Here is a 25,082-nt window from a genome sequence, read left to right as displayed (position 1 = left end):
GGCCAAAAGGCATGACCAAAAATTCATAATGACCCTCATGAGTTCTAAATGTTGTTTTCAAAATGTCTTCAATCTTCATTTTTATTTGATGATATCCTGAATGAAGATCCAACTTGGTGAAGTAAATTGATCCATGCAATTCATCCAGTAATTCATCAATGATAGGAATGGGAAACTTATCTTTAATAGTGAGCTTGTTGACCTCCCTATAATCCGGACACATGCGCTATGATCCATCCTTCTTGTGCACCAATACGACTGGAGTAGAGAAAGAACTTTGACTTGGTTGAATTATACCAGCCTCTAGAATTTCTGCAACCATACGTTCAATTTCACTCTTTTGGGCATAGGGATATCTGTACGGCCTGATGTTTGGAGGAACACTTCCTGTAATCAGATGAATAGCATGATCATGATCACGAATAGGTGGGAGACCTTTCGGAGTCTCAAATACCTTGGAATGATTGTACAATACTTTTTGGAGATTTGGAGAAATAGATGATTCCGCTGTGGACACATCTAGCGAACATAATTGTGCAATTACACCTCTTTGCTCCCTTTTTAGAAGCTTTGTCATACCATTAGAACTGATTATCTTTCCCGGTTTCCCTGCAATACCCCTTAATTCAACTTCCTTTCCTTCCACAAAAAGATTCATGAAAAGTTCTTGAAAATTAAAAGCTATTATACCCAAGGATTGTAGCCATTGGACTCCTAGTACAACATCAGCACCTCCCATTGGAATGGAAAGCATTGGGCTAGTCAATACATATTCTCCCATGGATAGCTTGATATTATGGCACTTTCCCGAGCAATTTATTGTTCCTCCATTTACAACCATCACTTGACACTCTAGTGCTGGATATAAGAAACAATTCAATTCTCTTGCTACCTTACAATGAATAAAATTGTGGGTACTTCCTGAATCAATCAACACTATTACCTTTTTCTTCTTGATTTGTCCTTCTATCTTGATGGTTTGAGGAGTGGTAATTCCCGCCAATGCATTACAAGATATGGTCGGATTCATTTCTTCTTTACCTAGGCTTTTTTCCTGGAGTATATCCTCTTCTTTTGACCTTTCTTGCTCCTTTTCTTCTTCCTCTTCACAATCTATGTAGAATAATTTCTTCTCAGCACACTTATGACCATTAGTGTATTTGCTATCACAACTGTAACAAAGCCCTTTTGCTCTTTTTTCTTCCAATTGTTGTGGTGTCAACCTTATAGGTTGCGGAAGACTAGCAGCAACAACACTTCTGTCTTTATAGTTGTGAATGGTATGCTTCCTGGTTGCCATAATTTTGCTTTCCATTTTTCTTGCTAACCTGAATGCCTTCTCTAATGAATCAGGTTCCTGAAGGCGAACATCATGTTGGATATTATCCTTTAAAGACCCTATGAACACATCAATCCTATGCTCCTCTAGAATATCTTTTACCCTTATGTTCAATTTCTGGAACTCCTCAATGTGCTCCATTATTGAACCCTTTTGTTTGAGACTTATCAATTGGCTAAAAAAAGTGTTGCTTTTTGTATCCTCATAATGTGCTATTAATTATTCCGTAAAAATTGCCCAAGTGATAAATTGTTTACAAGAGCAAAGTCATTGATACCATACAAACTGATTTGGTTCCAAATATAAAGTTGCAATACGTACCTGTACTGTGTTTTGCACATTATTGAGATCGAAAAATTGCTCCATCTGTAATATCCATGTTGCGGGATCCTTGCCATCAAACTTCCTCATATCAATTTTTGGAATATGGTGGGTCTTTGATCCAACATTAGAGTCTATGGAATCATGATCAACATTTCTTTTGTTCTCATCATGAGTTTCCTTTACTACCCTTTCACCATTAGTGACCCTTTCTTGTAGCAACTTATTCATATTTATGTTCAATTCTTCCATGCCTGTCTTCAAATCTATCTTCAAATCATCCATCTTAGCTTCCACGTCATTCATATTAGCTTCTACACCTTTCTTTAAACAATCCATCTTAGCTTCTATGCCTTTCTTTAAACCATCCATCTTAGATTCTGTTCCTTTTTGTGCAAGGGACAGTTGTTGCACTTGGTCTTGTAATTTTGATATATCATGTTGCATTTCTTCCTCTTCTTCATGAGTCATGCTAGAGCTTTCAGGTTCCTTACTAGGTGTTTGCATTTTCTTTCCTCGGGGCATCAGTTACTGATAATAATGCTCTAATATGCCCTTTGAATTTCTTCAAAATAATTTTCAAACCAAGCTTAAGCAAAAATTTTAGAAAATCTACACACCTTTTTTCACTTTGTAGGAGCTCGATATTGCCTTTGATGTATCTCTATACTTTCCAATCATCTAGATCTAAATTTGTGACCTGCAGTAGCCCTCTGTGTCCTCTTTCCAATGCCACAAGTCTGACCCAAATTGGATTCCGCAAGGAATATTTATGCGAAATCGCCCACAGTGACTTGATTATAGACTAGTTCAGTAGAGAAAACTTGTACGACGTGCCACGAGTCACTATTTCGACCTTTGGATCTGAAAAGTGCATACATGACACTATAGTCTATCATCATTCTGTACCTTCTTACAAAATTTCAATCCGATCCCCAGAGAGAAAGTTATGACTCTTTTCCCCAGGTCACCTGTTTGGAATGTAATTCAGGAGTCTGCAAAAAGACCAACTTCCTCAGATCATTTCTCTGCAAATATAGTGCGAAAAACTCTGAAATTTGGACATGAGGTTCAACACGATTTCTTCTCAAATGGGTTTTTCTTGAAACTTCTGAAACCTCGCAGAAAAAAAGTTATAGCGAAAATGCCACAATGACCTGTTTGGAGCAACGAAACCCTAGAATCCAAAGCTTTGATACCAAATGTTATGAAACCAGCTCAAGAAAAAGATAGAAAAGATAGATCAACGCCTTAGAATTCAGCCTCTTTGAGGGGGAAACCTCCTTTACATTACATAAATGAACAATTCTTGGATGATACAAATGAAAAGACCTCCTTTCCATATATAGGAGTCTAAGGGGTCATAACATAATCAGAGCCGACATAACAATAATAATGTAAGGGCACAATAATAACAATAGTGGGCTTCTATGGGGCACAATAGTAACAATATGGGCACTACATGGGTACATCAATATAATAAGTGGGTTGTACTAATAACAATAAGGGGTTACACTAGTAGTATAGGGGCCTAACATTATTCTTCTTGCAGACTTCAATGTTCTTGCATTTGGAGAAGCGTTCTTTCATTTGGAGGATCATTCTTGGTCTTGGAGGGCTATTATATTTAGTTGAATATTTGTATACATTTGAATGACATAGAATGTGAGTTCTATGTCACTTAAAGAAAATGTAAGTTGGATATTTTTAATCATTTTTTCTTTGAAATGACTTCATGAATGCAAGGAGATCTATAGGATAGATGGGTTATCTTGCATGGAATAAAAGGGATTGATAGAATCTCTGACATGCAGTAAAGAAGAAATATCTTCATGAGATCTCATTTGGGAGATCTAAGAAAGATGATATGAAAATAATCATCTACCAATCGATATGGAAAACTACCTACTACCTAGTTTTGCATCAATACCTAACTACCAGGCAATACCATAGCAGGTATTTCAATCGAAAACTTTGGGAGCAGATGAGATGTGGTTGATAAAGTGATGTTACCAACTTCCTTCTCTTGATCATAGATTCATATTCTTAAATGAGATTGATAAAACCAAATTATTGTATGCCAAGTTTCTCAGTGCTCTTAGCCGAGTCCTGGCTGGGTATTCAGGTGCATCAGAGGAACAAAACCAAAAGGAATAGTTGAAGAATACTGCCATGATTTCCTGGTCAAGTTTAAAACAATGTAAGTGCTTCTTAAAATTTTACTATTTTACATATAGTTTAAGGTGTATTTTTCTTATAATAGGTATTATAGTTTTGGGCTTGTTTTATCCTGTGAAGTTTGAGAAACATTTTTCTTCCTTGCTACTAAATAGTTTAGTATGTCTAATCTATAAATGCTAATTTTATTAGTTTTGTGGGATGGTAGTGGCACACCAAATTGGGTTTTTCTCACAGACACCAGCAGAGGGAGAATGTAATGATGAGCAGGAAAATCACTATTGCTAGAGCATTTGCACATCATAGATATAAGAAGATACAATTGGTCCAACAATTGAAACAACAACAATCAACATCCAAGAGAAAGATGGTCACCGAGAGAGAGAGAGTAGAATCCATTATGCTGAACACCAACATTATGAACCCTAGGCTAGAGGAGCATCATAATGGATTTGTTATGATTTTCCCGCACAAGGTTGTTCCAGCTTCAATTCTAGTCACAATCATCATTGTCAGCAACAGTTGCATCGTCCTACTCTGCCATCATCTGGTTCTAGGATTTTTCCCCTAATTGTGTCTATTTTTCTACAGAGGAATATATTGGTCTCTCTTTATGATTCACCTTCATCCTCCTCTCTCTCAAGGGACGTTATTACAGCTAATAGATTTCTTATTGGTGATTGTGTTGGGAGCTCTCTGCAAGAGCCATTTCCATTGCCATTAGCACTATCTAGGGAAGTTATTGTAGCAAACAAAGTTGATGCAAATGATAGAACTGTACATAGAATAGAATCTCAGCAAGTGCCCACCCCCTTTAAAGAAATTGAGAGAGGTGTAGAGGAATGGATTAAAGGTGATATCCCAAGGGATAACAACATTCCTACATTAGGAATTTCTAATGTATCAGAGTGGGTTGCAACATTTTCTTCTAACAATTTATTACCCTAGTCTAATTCAATGAAATCTTGGGGTTTGCATAAGTAGCAGTAGCAGCAGAGGCAACAATAATGGATGCCACAAACTATTCCTCAACCTGGGTCATCCTTTTTAGCACCTAGATACTGTGGGTCTACTTCATCAATGGTTGGACCTGTGACAATAAGGACATCAATACTAGTTTTCTTAGCCCCTCCCTGTTGAAGGCCTCATTCGGATTTCCTAAGAAATGACACCAATTTGGTGCCTTTTCCACTCCAAACTGCACAGGTAGTTAAAATTCGATCTGTTATCCCAGTTTTCTCTAGTCCACCTATTCGGAGGACTTTACCACAAAACCTAGACCCAAGTTCCTTAGATAATGAAGACTGGAACTTCAATTTCTCAATCAGCTTAGGCTTTGAAATTTGTCTAAAACAATTTGATCTATTGATATTCTTCACATTTAACTCTGAAATTTTCCTCTCTTCCAGGCTACTATTGATATGAGATGGCAGTATCTATTACATATTCTGACTCTGCTTTTCCCTTCCTGTGTTTTATGAGGTTACAGAGTTTAATGTTTATGCCATCTAAGCCCAAATATCTTAGCCCATCTAATGTTTCCAGGTCAACTTCCAATATAAATTTATCTCCCTAAATTTGGTCCTTTTGAGGCTAGAGAAAAAAACTAGGGCTTGGAACAAAATTTTAGGGAGGAGGATTTTTGGTAGTTTGAGAGCCTAAACATCAAGAGGTGGGCCTTGGATACATGACCTATCATTTTGGTGGGTATCCACTCAAATTTTCCCTAGGAAGGAAACACTAGTTTCTTCTCCCTCAACTTGAGTACTTTGTTAAGGGTTTCATGAGCCTTGGAATAACTTATTATCTTTGCAAGGAACCCTTTCTCTTTGTTCTTGACCTTGTGAACACCTATCACCATTGAAAAATAGCAAAACCCTAGGTCTTGAACCTTGATTTCTAAGGCTTTTCTTAGAGAGTGTTTTGCTTCCTTGAAGCTCTGAAACATTATTGAGTCTCTCTCTTGAATGAGTTGTAGCTTGATCACCTTGTACCTTATACCTAGCATATCCATTTTAAGTGATCTCCCTCATACCAGGACTCCTCCCATTAGTGAAAGTTTGTAAAGAGCAGGGGTTTTGGCTGAGGTGACATTAGGCCTCCACCCCATTGTTAGCACGTAGTCTAGCTTTTAGTCTTGTAGGATGTCTCTCTCCAAAGCCTACTAGATTTTGAAGTAACATTTCCATCTACTACATGCTAGATCTTGTAGATCTATTTGGAAATCTCCACTAACTTCCCTTCGACATGATCAAGGTATACTTCATATTTGTGGATTTTCCTCCTCCCTCTAAGCTCAAGAACACATCTAGTATAATATCTATGAACACATCACCAATTATAGGAATATCCTCTTGTCACAAGCTTTACTTTGTTCTTCCACTTCTTCCATATGTTGCGAGAGCCTTGGAAACCTTCGCTATGTACCTGCAATCCTCACTAGGAGGTCACGGAAGAATGATTATAACCCAACAAAGAGAAGCAAAGACAAGAGGCTAGCTAACAACAATAATCAAGGAAGAGAGATATAAGTTACTTATCTTTTGAGGATCATAGGAAATGTTAGCTCCCTCTTGATCTTAGCCTTCTTGCATCCATCTTTCAATTTTATCATCCTTGTCCTCATCATCAACATGGTGCCATTCCTTCCTTGCATAGGCTAGGGTTTCTTCTTTCAGTAAAAATGTTAATCTAGATCTAGGGTTTTATCTACAAACCCTAGGATTTTTACATTCAAGACTTCTAGCCTTCTAGGATAAATCCTAGTTACATTTTACACCCCTTGCAAGTCCAATCAGACTTTGTAATGTGCCAATTTTCCTTTTCATAACCAAATGCCCAAAAAATCATAGAGTCCTAATGCCTCAGAAAACAATCAAAGGATATTTCATCTTGATATCAGACTAAGTGAATGAGTCAAGATCATGTATCTTCCAATGAGATGTCTTCATCAAGAGATAAATATTATAGACCCATAGCATACTTGGTTACTGCTTCAGTAGTACTAGTAAGGATATTCCTGCAACTCTGTATTTTTAGCTGAACATTGATTTTGACCTTTTCAATCCAAGTAGCTCATCCTTTATCATATTAGTTAGTAATAATTTAGTTTTGCAAATGACTCATCTTTCTTGAGAGTACTTTTGTCTCCAAACTTGAAAGAGGACTCAGCCTTTTTCTTCATTATAAGCTTGTTATGTCAAACAGTGAACTTGCTCCATCACAATGTGCTTTGACAATGATCTTTGTCCTTATTTCAAATTCTTAACTTTCAAGATTGAACAAAAATAGGTTCCATCCTTCAAATGCCCTTGACACCAGCAATAACAAAATGCACTGCATCTTCCAGGTCCTTTACTTAACAATGTAATATTCATGACAACAAATGGCATGATACTTTCATGAGCTTTTCAACATCCTTCTTCTGAACACAATGCAATATTTTCAAGGAAAAACACAGGTTTGTTATCTCACACTTCAACTTTCAGCATTGACCTTATATTTCTTTGAGCCATAACCCAAATTATGATGCTGTCATTTGAAATATCAAGATGAATTTCCTAGATTAGAAGGTGTATCAATATTTTTGTATGATTGAAGATCATATTGTGAGTTTCATCACTGAAATTGTAGGTGACATGGCTCCTTCAATAGCCATCATAATTATCCTTTGATACATTCCTGTGATCTGACTAAGGAGTGGATCACAACTTTGATACAAGGATTTTCAACCAAGCATTTAAGTAGTCATTTCTTCTAGCTGAGGTCTATAAGAATGTTTCAAAAAAAACCATTGATCCCAAATGAGATTGTATGAAAATTGGTAGAATATATCTTACATCCAAGCATCAAACTTCTGACTTTGGAAAACTTTTGCTGGTCTCTTTATAGGGTTGTATTTCCAAACCTCATACTCATCTTAGAACAACTCATCATTATAATGTGCTTTCCATGGAATCTGTTTTTTTATTTTTATTTTTAAATGAATAATACATTCAACACACAACACTTAATTATATATCTTGACACCATGCTATGATGAGTAATGCATTTAACACACAACACTATCTTAACACCATCTTGATGTGTATATTCTAGCAAATATACACTGACGTTAAATGGGTAAAAAAACAGACATCGCTGGCAAAGATTTTGAGCACACAGAAGCATATGGCTGATGTAACGAGGTAATAATTTTGTGATATATCATGATTGAGATTCTTACAACTCATCAACCAGAATAAGAGATTACAGATAGTACACTATCAAGGGAAGAAATTTTAAATGGATTGAGATTAAGGCCTAGATGTAATTATTTCCCATCCATTCAATAACAATGAATACCACCTAATTTGGTTTACAATCTGCCATTTAAGAGAGAAGGAACTGATTTATTTTTCTGATTTTGCAAATGTGGTCGATTTGATTTCATTACAATAAGTCTGCCATCTAAGTGAGTCAATGCAATCTGAAGAAACAAAACACTAATAATATTCATTTTAGTTTATTATCTTGCAAATCTTGTCAGCTGGTTTTCATCATAATAATTGGATTGACTTCCTCACATTCAATGGTTACTTGATCTAAAGATCTGATCTCAATTGACATGAAGATCCTATTGTATTATATTCTAGATATACATAACGAGTCCCTTTTAAAAAAAAATTACCAACACAGAAAACATTTTGTGAGCATATTGATAGAAAAATCCTTTATTATATCAGAGGTCTTATGGCTATATTTACCTCACAGTAAATTATCTAGTACATGCACCAAATATGGTTGTTTGACTAGCAGTATCCATGCTAGATTTAGTCTATTCATACCAACTACGCAACCACTGATAAGGCGTGTTAAATTATGAAACAATTAGGGATAAGTGCAACAAAAATAGTAGGTTTGTGATCTTTGTGCATGAGATAGTGAGGTCAATCGTAAGCCACATTATTGTTTCATTAGGCTTGAATTAAGGACTCAAATGCCTTTTACCAATAATGCTGGATATAATACACTGATGTTAAGTGGCATACTGGTGCTTAGCCTTATTTCAATACCTCTAAGAGTACCACTATCCATGCAGCCTATACTTGCAATTCATGGGGTAACCAATGATGCCTAGTGAGAATCACCAGTAGCATCACATGAATTAGCTTCCGATGAGTCTAATAATAGACTATGACATTGCTGACTGCATATTGTAATGCTACCTTATGCTTCTATGGTAAAACAAGGCAGTGAACCAATGACCTCACATGTACCATCCACGCTGAAAGAAATCAATTTATTTACTGTGATGATATGTCATCTAAGGGTATTGTATTGTTGGATGATAGGTCCCATTTTAGACAATAGGGTGCATACTAAGGTTGCCTACAAAGGTTCTGTCCTATCAGTACTTATCCATACAATGGGGTGGCATACAACCAAATGGTTGAGAAGATTACCAGATACTGTTTAATGTGGCAGAGTGTTAAGCAGCTCACAACAGGAGAGTAAATCCCTTGTTATGACTCCCGGGGATTACAAAATGATGCACAAACTAGCCACTAAAATACCTGATAGTTAAACCAATGTAGGAAATAGGGCACGTAGCTAATCTTATATGTCTAGGCACTATACATACCTTGAGACTCCCGTACCTCAGGCTAATATCCAGGGAAACTATGTGTTTTCATTCTTGAAGCCACTCCTTTAACCATGCCTAAGCATGCAATCTTGAAGTTTTGTAAGTGACCCAAGGCCTCAGGTTACTCAACAGTGTGTGATCTGGGAAGGGCAATGGGACTAGACTCACAACTCTTTGCCCATCTGTTGTCAACTGCCCAACTAATGTTTCCAGGTCAACTTCCAAGATAAATTTATCTCCTTAAATTTGGTCCTTTTGAGGCTAGAGAAAAAAACTAGGGCTTGGAACAAAATTTTAGGGAGGAGGCTTTTTGGTGGTTTGAGAGCCTAAAAATCAAGAGGTGGGTCTTGGATACATGACCTATCTTGGAAGTTGGCCTAGAAACATTTTTTCTATAGTGTTTTTGATCCTTCGTATCCTCTACTCCACCTTGATTTTGTTGTTGGGATTACACTTAAGGATGGTCTAAAGGATACTAGTCCAGTGAAAGTGTAGGATGTCACCATTTTTACCTCCTCTTCTTTATAGGTGATAGTAGTATTAGATGCCTCATTCTCGGACATGTTGAAAGCCTAAATATTTTATTTTTCAAGGTTGACCTAAAATCCACAAGCATCTTTGGATTCCCAAGAAGCAAGAAACACTTGCTCGCATTTTAGGATACTGTGAACAAAATGACATCCACTCTCCAAATGTCACAATCTTTGAATCACTCACGTATTATGCATGGCTCCGTATTCCTTGTGAGGATGACGAGAAAACTACAATGGTTGGTCTAGATTTCTCCTTTGCATGTAGTATTCGCGTGAAATATTCCCTTGTTAATGAGATCATGCAAACAGCTTGTGCTCGCAGATTTTTGTTGAAGAAGTCATGGAGCTTGTGGAGCTCACTCCTTTGAGAGATTCTCTTGTAGGGTTGCCTAGAGTGACAGGTATTTCTACAAAGCAAAGTAAGAGAAGCCATAAAAATAGAACTAGTTACCAATCCTTCTATAATCTTCATGGATGAGCCAACTTCCAGACTAGATGCCCGTGCTGCAGCAATAGTTATGCGTACTATTTGCAACACAATCAATACAGGTCAAACAGTTGTTTGTACCATCCACCAACCCAACATTGATATCTTTGAAGATTTTGATGAGATCAATTCAAAAACTTTCATGATCAATCTATGCAATGTGAAACCAACGGAATTTTTTTATGTTTCTTTGCTTGGCTTAACAAAAGGAAAGGGGTGAAAAGGGCTAGAATAAAGCAGTGTTCCACAGAACCAATAATTGTTAAATCTTCAGTTTTATTGGTTTCTTGAACTGCAACTCTTGCTCCTGAAAAGGGGTGGCCAAATCATCTACACAGGTCCTTTGGGTTGTCATTCTCATAAACTCATTAAGTATTTTGAGGTAAGGGTGATTTTTTTATTGTATTTTATAATCTATTTAGTAAATGGTTGTGCTTACCATTATCAATCCGTGGTAGAAAATAGTGATCTTGTCTGATTCTTGTTTGGTTGGTTAGGTCGTTCTAGAAGTACCGTAGATTATAGAAGGATACAATCTAGTGACATGGGAACTATAAGTAAGTTCCATAGTTGTTGAGGAAAGGCTTGGTGTGGACTTTGTTGAAATCTACATAAAATCAACACTTTATGAGTATGTCTAGACGTAATTGTAGGAACTTGTTTGAGAAAGAGATTTTTCATTGTGCATATCTAATTTTGCTATTTTTTTTGTCACTTGCAGCCCCGAAGAATAGACTGCAATTTTTTTAAACCTTTTTTGACTGATGTGTTGTTCTGCTTTCAGATGGAATCAAGCTCTTATTAAAGACCTAAGCACCCCTGCTCCTGGCTTGCAGGATTTGAATTTTCCAACACAGTATGCACAATCCTTCAAAGTTTAGTGCCTAGCATGCCTTTGGAAGCAACATTGGTCATATTGGAGGAATCCAGACTATAATGTTTTGTAGTTTTTCTTCACTACAGTGGTTGTCCTACTATTTGGAACCATCTTTTGGGACCTTGGAACAAAGAGGTTGGACACTCTCTTGATAGGCATAATAGAATTATTTACAAAATTGACCCGACCTTAATTTGACATTTTGTTTTCTCTATCATTGATTAGTTTATTGTCTATTACATATTTGAGTCAATAGAGTCACTTATCATATTTAGAAATTAGTCTGACGTATGTCTTCCAAGTGAACTTGTAGTCTTTACTTCTTCCCTTGAAAACTATTATGTTGTTCTTTATAAGCAGAGTAAATTGTGGTTCTCTTAACGTCTTTTGCTTCAACTGCTCAATGTTGTCTAAGTATTCTTCAGTGTCCTTTTATAGAGGAAAACAACAAGATCTAATGAATATTATGGGATCGATGTATTGTGTTGTACTTTTTCTGGGTGTTAGCAATTCATTGAGTGTCCAGCCAATTATCGAGGTTGAGCGAACTGTCTTTTACAGAGAAAAAGTTGCTGGAATGTATTCAACACTTCCTTATGCCCTTGGACAGGTAATCTAAATGTGAATAGCTAGTCAATTATAGTTTTGTTATGAAGATCAATTTCATCGTATGACCCTCCTTGTTATTTGTACCAGTGGCAATTGAAGTGACCTATGTTTTGATACAGTCTGTAGTCTATGCCATCTTGGTCTATTCTATGATTTCATTCGAGTGGACAACTCCCAAGTTCTTATGGTTCCTCTTCGTTATGTTCTTCACTTTTCTATACTATACATATTATGGAATGATGACAGTAGCCTTGACTCCAAGTTACCATATTGTTGCAATCATTTCATCAGCCTTTTATTCTGCATGGAATCTCTTTTGTGGTTTCATTATACCTCGACCTGTAAGGCCATATTCTCAACTCTTGATCCCTTCATCAATTTTTTCATCCAGCAATGACTTGAATTGCAATGCTAATTGCAGTTGGAAATCCCCCTATTAAGTGATCCTAACTAGGTAAATTCTCTGGTTGATTTTTGAAAATAGAAAATACCTGTCTGGTGGAGATGGTACTACTGTGCAACCACTATTTCTTGGATACACTATGGTATGATTGCTTCACAGTTGGGTGATGTAGAAACTGAGATGGAGATAGCAGATGGGAAACTGAAGGTGGGCATGGTTTTGTGCACAATCATATAGGCTCTACAATCTCTACCTTAGGTTTTCAATCATGCTACTATGATCCTCAAGTCCGACCACAAGGGAAATCAAGTTATTTGTGGCTTCAAAAAGGTAGGCTGTAGGAAAAAACTACTTAGTTGGAGCAGACTGCAAGTGGATTGACTTATAATGATGTGACTTACAATGTGCTTATAAGTGGGAAATTGGATAAAGTCAAGTAGTTGATGCAAGAAATGAAGAATACAAGCTTGAGTGTTTTAGATTTCACTTACAATCCTTTGATGAATGGACATAGCAAGAAAGGAAACATTATTGAAGCTTTTTGCTTCAAGAATGAGATTGCAGAAAAGGGTAATTTTCCTACTATCTCAACATATAATATGTTAATTCATGGGTTGTGAAAAATGGGCAAGGCGAAGAAATCATAGGATCAGTTTGATGAAATGTGGAATAGGGGTCTAATCCCAGATGTTATTTCATGCAATATAATGATTTATGGATACTGCAAGGATGGAAATATGATCAAGGCTCTGAAGTTGCACAATGACATGTTCGCTGGAAGTCTTGTGCCCATTGCAGTAAATTAGAATATGCTCAATGATGGGTAGTATGGAAAGAAAAAACATGGAAGAAGCTCATAAGATCATGATTGAAAATATTAGTACTATTTATGCTCCAATTGCTATCAAATTGTTGCTAAGTTCTTTGCACGGTGAAAAGTGGAAGAACATATGCTTGGACAACAAGTTTCTTTTAGTAGAGTCTCTAACTGTACCATTAATGTAAATGCTCAAGACGGTTGCTTGGAAAACTTTGTAGAACGTGTATATAATTCTTCTAATCCCATATGGAGAATGGATGAAGAAGATTCAAAACTTTTGGAGGCTCCTAATGTAGAGGTTGGAACAGAGGCTAGACACTTTGAACTGTCTTGTAATATCCAAAATGAAGTTAGTAATATTCAATGCACACTAGAAGATGATTTAATATAGGGTTGATCTTTTTCAGATGACAATGAATGAGGAAAGCTTCTAGAGAAAATCTATGGTCTGTTTTAGACTTTAATAAGGCACAAATTCATTACATACAGCCAGCTCTCTAAATTAGTTCAGTATGCAATTGATGAGATTCAAAGTCTTCTACTAGAATCACCAGTGGATTATGTAATAAACAATCACCTATATGCATTTGATTCTTACACTCTCATGAACCTCGAAATGTGATAAAATATGTGAACTTGTACATTCTTGTGGACTAGACAAATAATTAGCTCATAAAAAATGACACAAAATATTCTTAGGAAATGGAAATCCAGGAAAACCTTATTCTTAATGATAATTTCACAAGCCTTGTTTTGGATGAGACATTATTGAGGGATAAAAAAGACTAAATAAATTCATAAAACAAAAGCAACGTTGTAATTTTCTCACCACTCAAGCTTCACCCTAAATGAATGGCAAAACAAAATGTCACAGGTCAATTTACAGCTGGTCTCTATTTTTGACACTTTATCTTATGAATGACAACCATAGGGATGGATGCAACACAGAGAAGAAACGTCACAACATGGCATGGAAGATAATATAACGCTTGAGAAATAGTTCTACTTATTGCAAAGCGTTTATGAAAAGAAAATGTGAGAATCTGAGTTATGAGGAGCTTTTAAATATTGCAGAGTTTTTTCCTTGAAGAACTAAAGAGGTTTCATCCATTCTATCTAAAGGATCAACCGACAATATTAAAGAACAACAAAAGGCATCATCTACAAATTTCTCAGGTGCTCTTCTTTAGCAAAGTTTAAAATACATTCTGGCACGGGTTGTAGAGAAAGTGATCTTGATAATACTCCACAACTATTAAGAAACTCATATAAAACCAAAATACTTTTTCCAAAGTGAAGCAATAATTTTTTACAAAAACATTCCACTATGCATGCTAATACTTAAATGAATAAGGATTGGAGGTTCAACCTCAGGGGGAGTAGATGATAGGGGAGCACCCCTTGTGTCATTGATGTTAAAGGGAGAGAAAGAGAGAAGAGAAGCACAAATATGTGGGGAGCATTATGACAGGCATGTTGCCATCAATGACAAAGGGGGGAGATTGTTGAGGTGTTGTCATTTATGGCAAAGCAAGGGCTAGCCATGATCAAAACCTTGCAAGTGAGAGGCCAACATGTTTGGATTTTTGGTGAAAAAGAAAGTGGAAAGCAACAACAGCTAAAATACAAGAAGATTTGATTTTTCACACAAGAAGTGAGGCAACATTTGTGGGCTAGTCACTTATATCCACTACCAACAAAGAGTTATGTTATTCATTAGTAAACATTTATGACTAAAATTAATATGTTTCATTGGTTAATGGACCTATTTATACAATGAGGATGTTTTCTTCACTAGATATTGATTTTTTTTCATATGGCATACCCTAAAAACAAATTTAATAAAAACCAAAATTGATGCATAGGTCATCCTACCTTGAGATCAAGTCAACCCTCTAAGAGACATGATAGTTCAGTAAGGTATTGACCAATGGTCGGACTTGAGGATCATAGCAGCATGATTGAAAACCTAAGGTAGAGATTGTAGAGCCTATAGGATTGTGGACCGAGCAATGACAACCTATAAGGAAAGAGAGGAACCAGAGGATGCCAGACCAGCTGAGCCAAGCATGAAGGATCTGCAAAGGGAGATCCAATCTGTCCAAATGCAACTGTACTGAAAAAACCTCACAGTAAACAGGATTGAATAGAGCATTCAGGATATGAAGAGAAGCGAAATCCCGGGCTCCAGTGCGAAAGCCCCAGCCCCGCTGGACTCATCAGATGAATGAAACAGGTCTTTAAGTAGAATTTGGTTAATATGATGGTTAGCATTTACTATTTTAATATGAATTTTTTAGTAGATAAAGTTGCTAATGTAGCTTGGATGGTAATGAAAACTCTTTTTAAATTTTGGACAACATTCGATGCAGACAGGTGGCCAACAGACCTGGTTTCCTGCAGGCAGGTTGAGGCCACCTGCAATTTTTGTTAAAGATATACTTATTTTCAGGAAATATAAATAGAAAAAGGAACCACAACAAAAAAATATATATGGTTTTATACTTTATCAAAAATTCGCCAAGACTTCACAATGTTTTATAACTTAGTAAAAGAATCACTAAGACTTACAATTTTTTATTATTCAGTGAAGGATTCGCTAAGATCTTACAAGATTTTATAGTTCGGTGAAAGATTCACCATGATTTTACAAGATAATATAATTTGGTGAGAGATTCGCCAAATTTTTTATATATACATATTATATTATTGATAAAATTGCCTTCCATTTTTCCTATGTATCATGGGGATTTGCCCATTTATTATACATATAAATTTAGGGGGGTTCTTAAAAACTTCCTTGTACTCTACTGTAGTAATGAAGAAAACAACATGTAATGCTAAATCACACCATATCCTAGTTAACCATTTAAACAGCTATGCTAAGAAAAATTGCTAAATCAACACTAAACAAATTCTACTATATAAGCTATAGAAGTAAAGATCATCAAACCATACTAGTGTGTAAGAAAAAAACTAAACTGAATCCGTTTTCACTTTTTTCTTTCTTTTTTTTGGAAAAATCAAGTATGCAATTTAATTGTTCATGTGGATGTGACAAGTGAATGAAAGGTGATTGAGGATGGCTAGAAGGTTTATGGAGTGGTTGGATGGTGTGGGATGGTCCTAGGAGGCTTTTTGTGACATCCTAGAGGTTCCCCATCAGTTCGGCCTCAAAATGGGTCGTTTCAGGAAAACCTACAGGATGTACTAGAAACCTACAGGATGATCCTATAGGAATTACAGGAAACCTACACGATACAACCGAGAGCTAATTGTGAGGTGTTGGAGGTGTTGGGAAGCTTGGGAAGGGTGTATGATGAGTGGAGTGGGGTGTTAAAAGGTCTAGAAGCACTCAAGAGTCAATATCCAAGATAAGAGATGGCTAGATTCACTCAATGTAGCTAGGGGAATTTCAATGAAAAATGATAAAAAAAACTTGTGAGGGTGATGGTGGAACAAGAGATGGCTAAGGTGGATGAAGTGGAAGGTGGTTACTGGTGATGAAGCCTGGGTCTCCTCCCGAAGTACCTTATTTTCTTAAAACATGTGTGTCTTGCAATAATTATGCAACAAGATACATTTTCATAAGATAGAAAAGCATGAATAAATTTCCTATATTATGCATGAAGAAAGTTTCTAAAGGGAATGAAAGCATGAGTGAGATCTTATTGCAGAAATGGAGATGGAAAATGATGCCAATGAAATCTTCCTTGCAACATGAACCAAATACTGAATCAAAGACAACAAACTCCAAAGCTCATGAAAGAACTAGAAATTTGTGTTTTTTGGGCTGCTAAAGGGTCCCTTCCTCAAGTCATGGTCCCAGAGGGAGGAAGTGAGGCCGAGACACCTGCTGACAACCTTATGGTGATCCTTTTTCTCCTTACTAACCTGCTACTTGAAAGAAGTCAGAAATGGAAGCAAACTATCACACAGCCAATCTAATATACATTGTTGTAATGGAAATGCATATACTAAGAAAATGAACAATTAAGCTATGAATCTATACTAGAATGTACATGTACAATAAAGAGGAGCCTTGGCTACTAGGGTTGGGCCCTAACCCAAGAGCTTCAGCCCTCCTAGTTAACTCAGTGCTAGCTCAAAACAAAACTCATTCTTATTACCAAAACAATCGATTACATCAAAAACTGTCACAAGTCTCGCAACTCGAAAATAGAGTAGAGTTTTACAATAAAAAATCTAAATCCTACTGAGGTCCTAGGCCTCTCTATCTGAAGTCTCCAACGACTTCTTTAAAATTAGGGAGGCTTGGCTCCCAAACTCAAGATAAACTGGTGCTTTGTCTCTCACTTGCTCGGCTGCCTTCTGGTCCTCATGATTTGGCTGTTTGCACTCCGAGCTAATGGAGGAATATTCGAAAGGAGGGGTAGTAAATGAGGAGGATTTACCCCCTATAATCCCTCTCCCTTGTCCCGTTCGAGTTTTGACCATCGTCTTTGCCAAAATTCCTTGCTTTTATCCTTTCATCCTAATTTAAATGCACATTAGACCACAAAGAAGAATATCCAACTCTAACTCATCTCATAAACAAAATATAATCAAAAGTATGCAATAAGTTATGAGAATAGTTGGTTTTACTAAGCGAGGAGGTGAATTAAGGCCCATATAATTACCCAATGATGAGGCTCGTGATCACCCCCGTACTGAAAGTGTTGCTCATCCTCTGAGCAACTTAGTCAATATCCATATCCTTCATGGCTCTAGTAGCCTCTCTGACATCCCATGCCTCTGCTTTGATCTCTTATTCTTGTTCATAGAACCCTGATTTCTCTTCTACTTCTTCCCACTACCTCTTTTCTTCTTCTTCATTTCTCCCTTCTAGCATCCATAAAAGTAGTGGTGGACTGAGTTTTAGGCCTATCCAATTAACCTTCAACTTTTGCATAGATTTCTTATACATAGGTGTCCTGTTGAGTGCCTCTCTCAACCTTTGAGGAGAGTGATATTCTCTTATCTTCAAGCTGTGTGGCAGTGTGTTCCATCTCCTTAGGCAAGCATGTATACTATCATCTCCTAGCAGTCTAAACATATCCTCAAAATGTGAAATTTCTTGCTCTTGGGTAGCAAGATATCTAGGTGCCTGTTAAGGATAATTTGCAATCAAATTATGGGTACTGATGAGGGCCATGAGACTTGATTGTTCAGCTCTGATCAAAATAGAATCAATCTTCTCTCTGGCAAATATTATTTTCATCTCTATAGATCTTGAATCCTTATGGTTCATCCATGAAGCCAAAGCCATTAATTGTAGGTCTCCTATCTTGGCATTAGGGTCCCAAACATTCATGTCTATGAGGGCCATGTTGAGAAAATAAAACTCAACCATTTTTTCCTTATCCTCTAGTGTACTTTGATCACAAACATCAATAAACTGCCTATAGTCTTGAAATGGCATGGTTCCCCTCTATGTTAGTGTCTTAATCTGAAACTGCGGACATTGTTCTTGAAGGAAAAGAGCATAGGATTTAGCTGGCATCCTACACTAGATTGCCTCCAAGCATAGGTTGACCATACATGCTAGTTGGTTCTCTCTTTCCTGCAATTGTCCCCTCAGCCATGCATTTTCTCTCTCAAGTTGAATTCTCATTATAGCTTCTCTGTCCCTTAAGCCACTTAGCTCTTTGCCCATTTCCTTGAGTTTCTCTTCCATGTGCCCAATGTCTTCCACCCCCTTTGATTTAGTGATCTGCATCCATTGGTGGGTTCTGGCCCTCTCCTTCTCAAGCTTGAAGAATAGTGGGATGGCAAATTTTGAGTTATTACATTGCCTCCTTCAATAAACTAGTAATAGGAGTCCAGGTTAGGTTTGCGGTTGGGTTCCTTTGTCTCTGGGTCTTCCTCTTTAGCTTCTTGCTATTCCCCTACCTTTCTTTCTAATTTTTGTGCCTCTTGTAGTTTCAGCAGAGTATCCTGTAGGACTGGTTTTGCTTCTTGTAGGTTTTGATGTGGATCCTGTAGGATTGCCTTACCCTTTGAGGAAGTTGATCTAGTAGTAGGCCTCCTTACATAGGTGATAGGTGACTTATGGGAAGGAATTTTATCTTTTTGTGTAGGGGAATCTTCAATCTCAATAGGAATTTTTGTTGATGCTTGCAGCTTCCCCTGTTTTATTCTTATGCTCTTTCTTGTTTTGAAATATAGTGGGGTTTGCCTCCTCCTTTTTCCTTTTTGCTTGACTGGGGTGCTCAGAGCAGTTAGGGCAGCTCCTACCTCTCTCTCAGTGGCCATTGGAGACACCCTAGGTGACTCTTCCTTGTGTTCTTTCCCCTTCATTTTATTGTCTTCTTCTTCTCTGTTTTTCTTGTCTTATTCCTCTTGTGGATCTTCATCATCTCTATTAGTTTCCTCCTTAATTTCCTCCTCTTTTTCTTCATCATCCTCATTCTCTTCTCCCTCTTCTTCTTCAGCTTCATTATGTTCCTCTGTGTCAACTTCTTCTTCATCCATCTCATCCTTATCTTGCTCTGTATCTTCCTCTTCCTGTTTTGCCTCCTCTTCACTGACAGTAGAAATGGCATCATAAGTTAGGGCTTTAATTTCATCCTCTACTGGCAAATCTCTGAAGACTGACCATGTTATAGGGGTTCTGAGGTTTTGGAGGGCATCTGTTATGCTCTTAACCTGCAAAGTAATACCCAAACACAAAATATGCGAAGAAAAGATACTCAGAACAGAATATGCGAAGAAAAGATACCCAGAACATAGAATAGCAATGATTTTATTATTCAGAGAGAAATGTTCACAGGCCTCTTCGAGGGGGCAACCTCCAATAGAGCAGAGCTCGATTAAAAAAACAAGACATGATGCTCCTCGTAGGGAGTCTCTATCCTTTATATATGACTCATACATGCAATACCACGGGCCAATACCGTGGGTTTTATTAATACCATCTATCTAATACTACCGCCCATTTGCAACTAACTGTGGTCCCGTCATTAATTGCGGGTTAACCACTTACAAATATTAATATGGGCTTTATTGACTCTTGACTATGACGTGATCTCATGACATAAATAAGGGGGTTAGGGTGGGACCCTAACATGCCCTCCCCCTTAAGACTAGCCTTGTCCTCAAGGCTGAAGCTGCGGAAACTGCTGAAGAATAGTGGCTGGTTCCCAAGTTGCATCTTCCAGAGAGGTGTCTTTCCATTTGACGAGGACCTCCTTAATCATGCGGCCGCGCAGGTGCTTGTCTCATGTGTCTAGAACCTGTTCGGGTTGAAGCTAGATTGACCCTTCTTCGTCTAATTCAGGTAGACTGGTTTGAACTCGGCAATTGTTCCCAATCACTTTCTTGAGGCACGATACATGGAAAACTGGATGGATTTTTGCCGTAGGTGGCAAAGCCAACTTGTAAGCCACTTCTCCAATGCGCTGAAGTACTTGGTATGGTCCGTAGAATTTTGGAGAGAGCTTTTGACAACCCTTATCTTTGAGTGATGTTTGCTTATATGGTTGCAGCCTCAAAAAGACCTGATCCCCTTCTTGAAATTGGCGCTCTGAGCGATGTTGGTTGGCCTGTTGCTTCATGCGGTTCTGAGCTTGATGAAGATTCTCGCGAAGATGGGCGAGCATGGTTGCGCGGTGTTGTAGGAGTTGATCCACTGCTTGTACTTTGGAGCATCCCTTGAGATAAGAAGTAGGGGAAGGCAGAAGTTGACCATAGACTGCTTCATAGGGAGTCATTTTGGTGGTGGCATGATAGTTGGTGTTATACCACCATTCAGCCAGAGGTAACCACTGTGCCCAAAGGTGTTGCTTTTCTGAAGTGAAACACCTAAGGTAGGTTTCGAGACATTTGTTGACGGCTTCGGTTTGACCATCTGTTTATGGATGATATGAAGTACTGAGTTTGAGTTGAGTGCCTTGTATTCTGAAGAGTTCCTGCCAAAAATTGCTGGTGAAGATCGGGTCGCGGTCGAACACTATAGAAGTGGGCATGCCATGTAATTTGAAGATCTGATCCATGAAAGTTTGAGCAACCAAGGTTGGTGTAAATGGGTGGGGTAGGGCGCAGAAATGAGCATACTTCGACAGTCGGTCCACAACCACCATGATGACTGACTTGTTCCCTGACTTTGGAAGACCTGTAATGAAATCCATAGAAACCTCCGTCCAAATTGAGGCCGGAATGGGCAATGGTTGTAAGGTGCCTGGTGTGTTGACGGTTTCCCCTTTGTGGCATTGACAGACATCACATTCTGCTACGAAAGTAAGGACGTCCTTTTTTATGCCTGTCCAAAAGAATGATCTTCTGGTGCGATCATATGTCTTCTGAAAGCCTGAATGTCCTGCAATGGGAGATGAGTGCAATTCTGCCAAAAGGCGACTTTTGAGGGTAGATGTTGGTGATATTATGACTCTGTCCTTGTAGCGAAGAATATCATTCTGCCACGAGTAGCCCTTGCTGGAATTAGGATCTACCTGCAATTAAGAAATGAGTTGGGAGAGCCCTGGGTGTGAAAACCATTCCCTGCGAGCCTCTTCAATCCAGTCTGGAATGGGAAGGAAAATTGCGAGCAGAGTACTTTCCTCCTCAAATTGGCGCGATAATGCATCTGCTACACTGTTGTCTTTCCCTTTCTTGTAAATGATCTCATAATCATATCCCAGCATTTTGGCTAACCATTTATTTTGTTGTGGGGAGGATAGGCATTGCTGCAAAAAATATTTAAGACTATGATGATCTGTGCGGATTTGGAAACATCGCCCCAATAAGTAAGGTCGCTAGGTCTCGACTGCATGTAAGATGGCCATCATCTCCTTCTCGTAGGTAGATTGGCCCAGATTCCTCCCACTGAGTTGTTGGCTTGTGAAGGCCAATGGTCACCCTTCCTGCATTAAGACCACCCCAATACCTGTACCCGAAGCATCACATTCAATGACAAAGGATTTGGTGAAGTCAGGTAGTGCTAAGACTGGAGTGGTACACATGGCGTTTTTTAGAGCGGTAAATGCCTGTTGTGCTTCCTCAGTCCAGAAGAAGGAATTTTTCTTTAGGAGTTGAGTGAGGGGCTTCGCTATGCGGCCATAGTTGTGGACAAATTTACGATAATAGCCTGTGAGACCCAAAAATCCTCTCAAGCTCTTCAAAGTCTTAGGTTGAGGCCATTCTTGCATTGCCTGGATCTTTTTGGGGTCCACCTTGACACCTTCACGCCCCACAATGTGGCCCAAATACTCAACTTCTTCCATGCCAAACGAAAACTTAGACATCTTGACAAATAATTTGTGCTTGCAGAGCAGTTGCAAGAGTAGATCTACATGCTGAAGATGTGTCGTCCAAGTGCCACTATAGATGAGAATGTCATCGAAGAAGACAAGGACAAATTTTCTGAGATATGGTTTGAGGATGTGATTCATAAGACTCTGAAAAGTAGAAGGGGCATTACAGAGACCAAATGGCATGACCAGGAACTCATAATGGCCTTCATCAGTTCTGAAATCCGTCTTGGGAATGTCGACTTCCTTCATGCGAATTTGGTGGTAGCCGGAGCGAAGATCCAACTTAGTAAAGAATTGAGCCCCATTGAGTTCGTCCAGCAAATCGTCAACCACTGGAATGGGAAATTTATCTTTGATTGTCAACTTGTTGAGGGCCCTGAAGTCGGGACACATCTGCCACTCCCCATCTTTCTTGAGGACCATGACCACTGGGGATGAACAAGGACTAATGCTGGGACGAATGACACCTGCTTCCAACAATTCCTTGATGATTTTTTCTATTTCATTCTTTTGAGTGAACGGATATCTGTATGGCCGCACATTTGCGGGTTGGGCCCCTGGAACCAAGGTGATGCTATGATCATGTTCCCCTCGTGAGGGTGGAAGCTCATGAGGCTTGTCAAAGACCGTCTGATGGTTATTTAAAATCTGCTGCATCTGAGGATGAATTGGCAGAGACCTGGTTTCGACTACCTGGATGGCATTAAATTGAGCTACCACTCCATGATGGCCCTTTTTTAACAATTTTTCCATCCGATGCAAGCTGATGACAGAGGGGGCTCCCGCCTGGAGGCCACGGAGGGTATGTGTGGAGTTGTTCTGCTTAAAACTCATATATAACTCTTGGAAATCCATTGTGATTGGCCCAAGGGTGCGGAGCCATTCAGCGCCTAGGACAATGTCGCATCCCCCCATGTGTATGGCAAACATGTGGGTTTTCAACTAATAATCCCCCATTTGAAGTTTGACATTTTCACAGCGGCCTTCACATTTCATTGTGCCCCCATCTGCAATTTGGACTTGGAAGTTAGAAACTGCTCGTACAAAACAATGCACGGCTTCGACGATTTTTTGATGGATGAAATTATGGGTACTTCCACTGTCAATCAAGACTATTACGGGGCGATGTTTAAGAAAACCCCTGATTTTGAGAGTTTGAGGGGAAGAGATTCTGGCCAACGCATTGAGCGAAATAACTGGTTCGTCAAATACAATCTCCTTTTGGTTGTCTTCTTCGATCGCCTCCGGTTCCTCAAGAGGTGGATCTTCCTCGGTGGAGCTGTAGTCAGTGGCATCTATTTGAAAAAACTTGGGCTCCTTGCATTTATGACCAGGGGAATATTTTTCATCTTAGTAGTAACATAGTCCTTGCTTGCTTCTTTCGGCCATTTCCTGAGGTGACACCTTTTGGACCTTAAGTGTCTGAGTCATGCTGTGAGCTTGTGGGGGACGACCTTTAGTGGGGAAATTAGGGCAGCTGTATTGGGCTGTTATGGCACGTTCCACCTTACGGGCTACCTGGCAAGCCTCCGTCCATGTGGGAGGGTGGTGGAGTAGAACTTGAGCTTTGATGGCTTCTTTAAGACCACTAATAAAACATTCCCTGTAGAACTCATCTGAGAGATGCTGAGTGCGGAAGGCTAAGGCTTCAAAAGCGGTGATATATTCATCCACTGTACCCGTCTGTTGGAGCTTAGTGAGATGGCCCAAAAAGGAGTCTCCCTGTTCAAAGCGATCTCGAAGAGCTTTAGCAAATTGGGCCCAACTCGGAAAAGGTCCATTGCGACGTTGATGCCATTCCGCCCATTGCCATCGTTCATTGTCCAAGTACATGGTCCCCACTCCAAGCTTAGTCCAATCATCTTGGAGACGATTTAATTTGAAATACTGGTCCATTTGTGCTAGCCATGTGGACGGGTGAGAACCGTCAAATTTCTGCATATCCAACTTGGGAGGTCGCTGATTGGGTGGTGAATGGGTGTGCCAAACGTGAGGAGAGTGGCTAGACTCACCCTCATGGTGTTCATGGTCATTATACGGTTCCTCGAGAGCTGGCTCCTTGCCCTTATCGAGTGCTTGCCGTACCTGGCTAGTTAGTCTGCTAATCATAGTTTTGAGCTCGTTCATATCTGTTTCAAGTTTGTCTAGCCTTTCATTGGCCATTGCTTGAGCTCTAGTTTCTACCATACACCAACTTGATGAAAAATTGGGACCGCCAAATTTTTTTTTCTAATAAATTGAATGGTACCACCGTGCTCAGCTCGTCGTCCTGATGCTAATGGGCTAGATCACAAATAAGCGGTTCGGAAGATATCAGACTTTTTTTTTTTTTTTTTGGAAAACTCCTAACGGAGTTTTACTCCTTCTTCATCAATAATGTAGTCGCCAAATCCTCAAAATATCAATGCCACCAAAAGTCCTACGAAAATTATATCCAGGTACAGGAACCCTTCACAACTACTCCGATCTGGTGGATCTGAGAGATCTGAATGGTGGAACAACTACTGCTGCTGATCTAATGGAGCTACGTGACTGATGTCTGCTGCTGCTGCACTTGCTGATCTAGAATAGATGATGTGTGATCCCCCGATAGAAAGGGAACTATGGTCTTGAGGAGTGTCAGGTGCTACAGATCGCA

At 38.7% G+C, this 25,082-nt stretch overlaps 1 pseudogene; it reads left to right on the top strand.

Moving 5' to 3' along the window:
• The window catches only part of LOC149145120 (ABC transporter G family member 35-like), a 90,776-nt pseudogene that overhangs the window by 26,903 nt on the left and 38,791 nt on the right, over positions 1-25,082 (top strand).

The sequence above is a fragment of the Pinus tabuliformis genome, chromosome X, assembly GCF_031772625.1.
Source record: "Pinus tabuliformis cultivar Carrire ecotype Pingquan chromosome X, CPIR1, whole genome shotgun sequence".
NCBI lineage: Eukaryota > Viridiplantae > Streptophyta > Pinopsida > Pinales > Pinaceae > Pinus > Pinus tabuliformis.
Note: the sequence above shows the minus strand (reverse complement) of the source record. Positions and strands in the feature narration are given on the sequence as shown.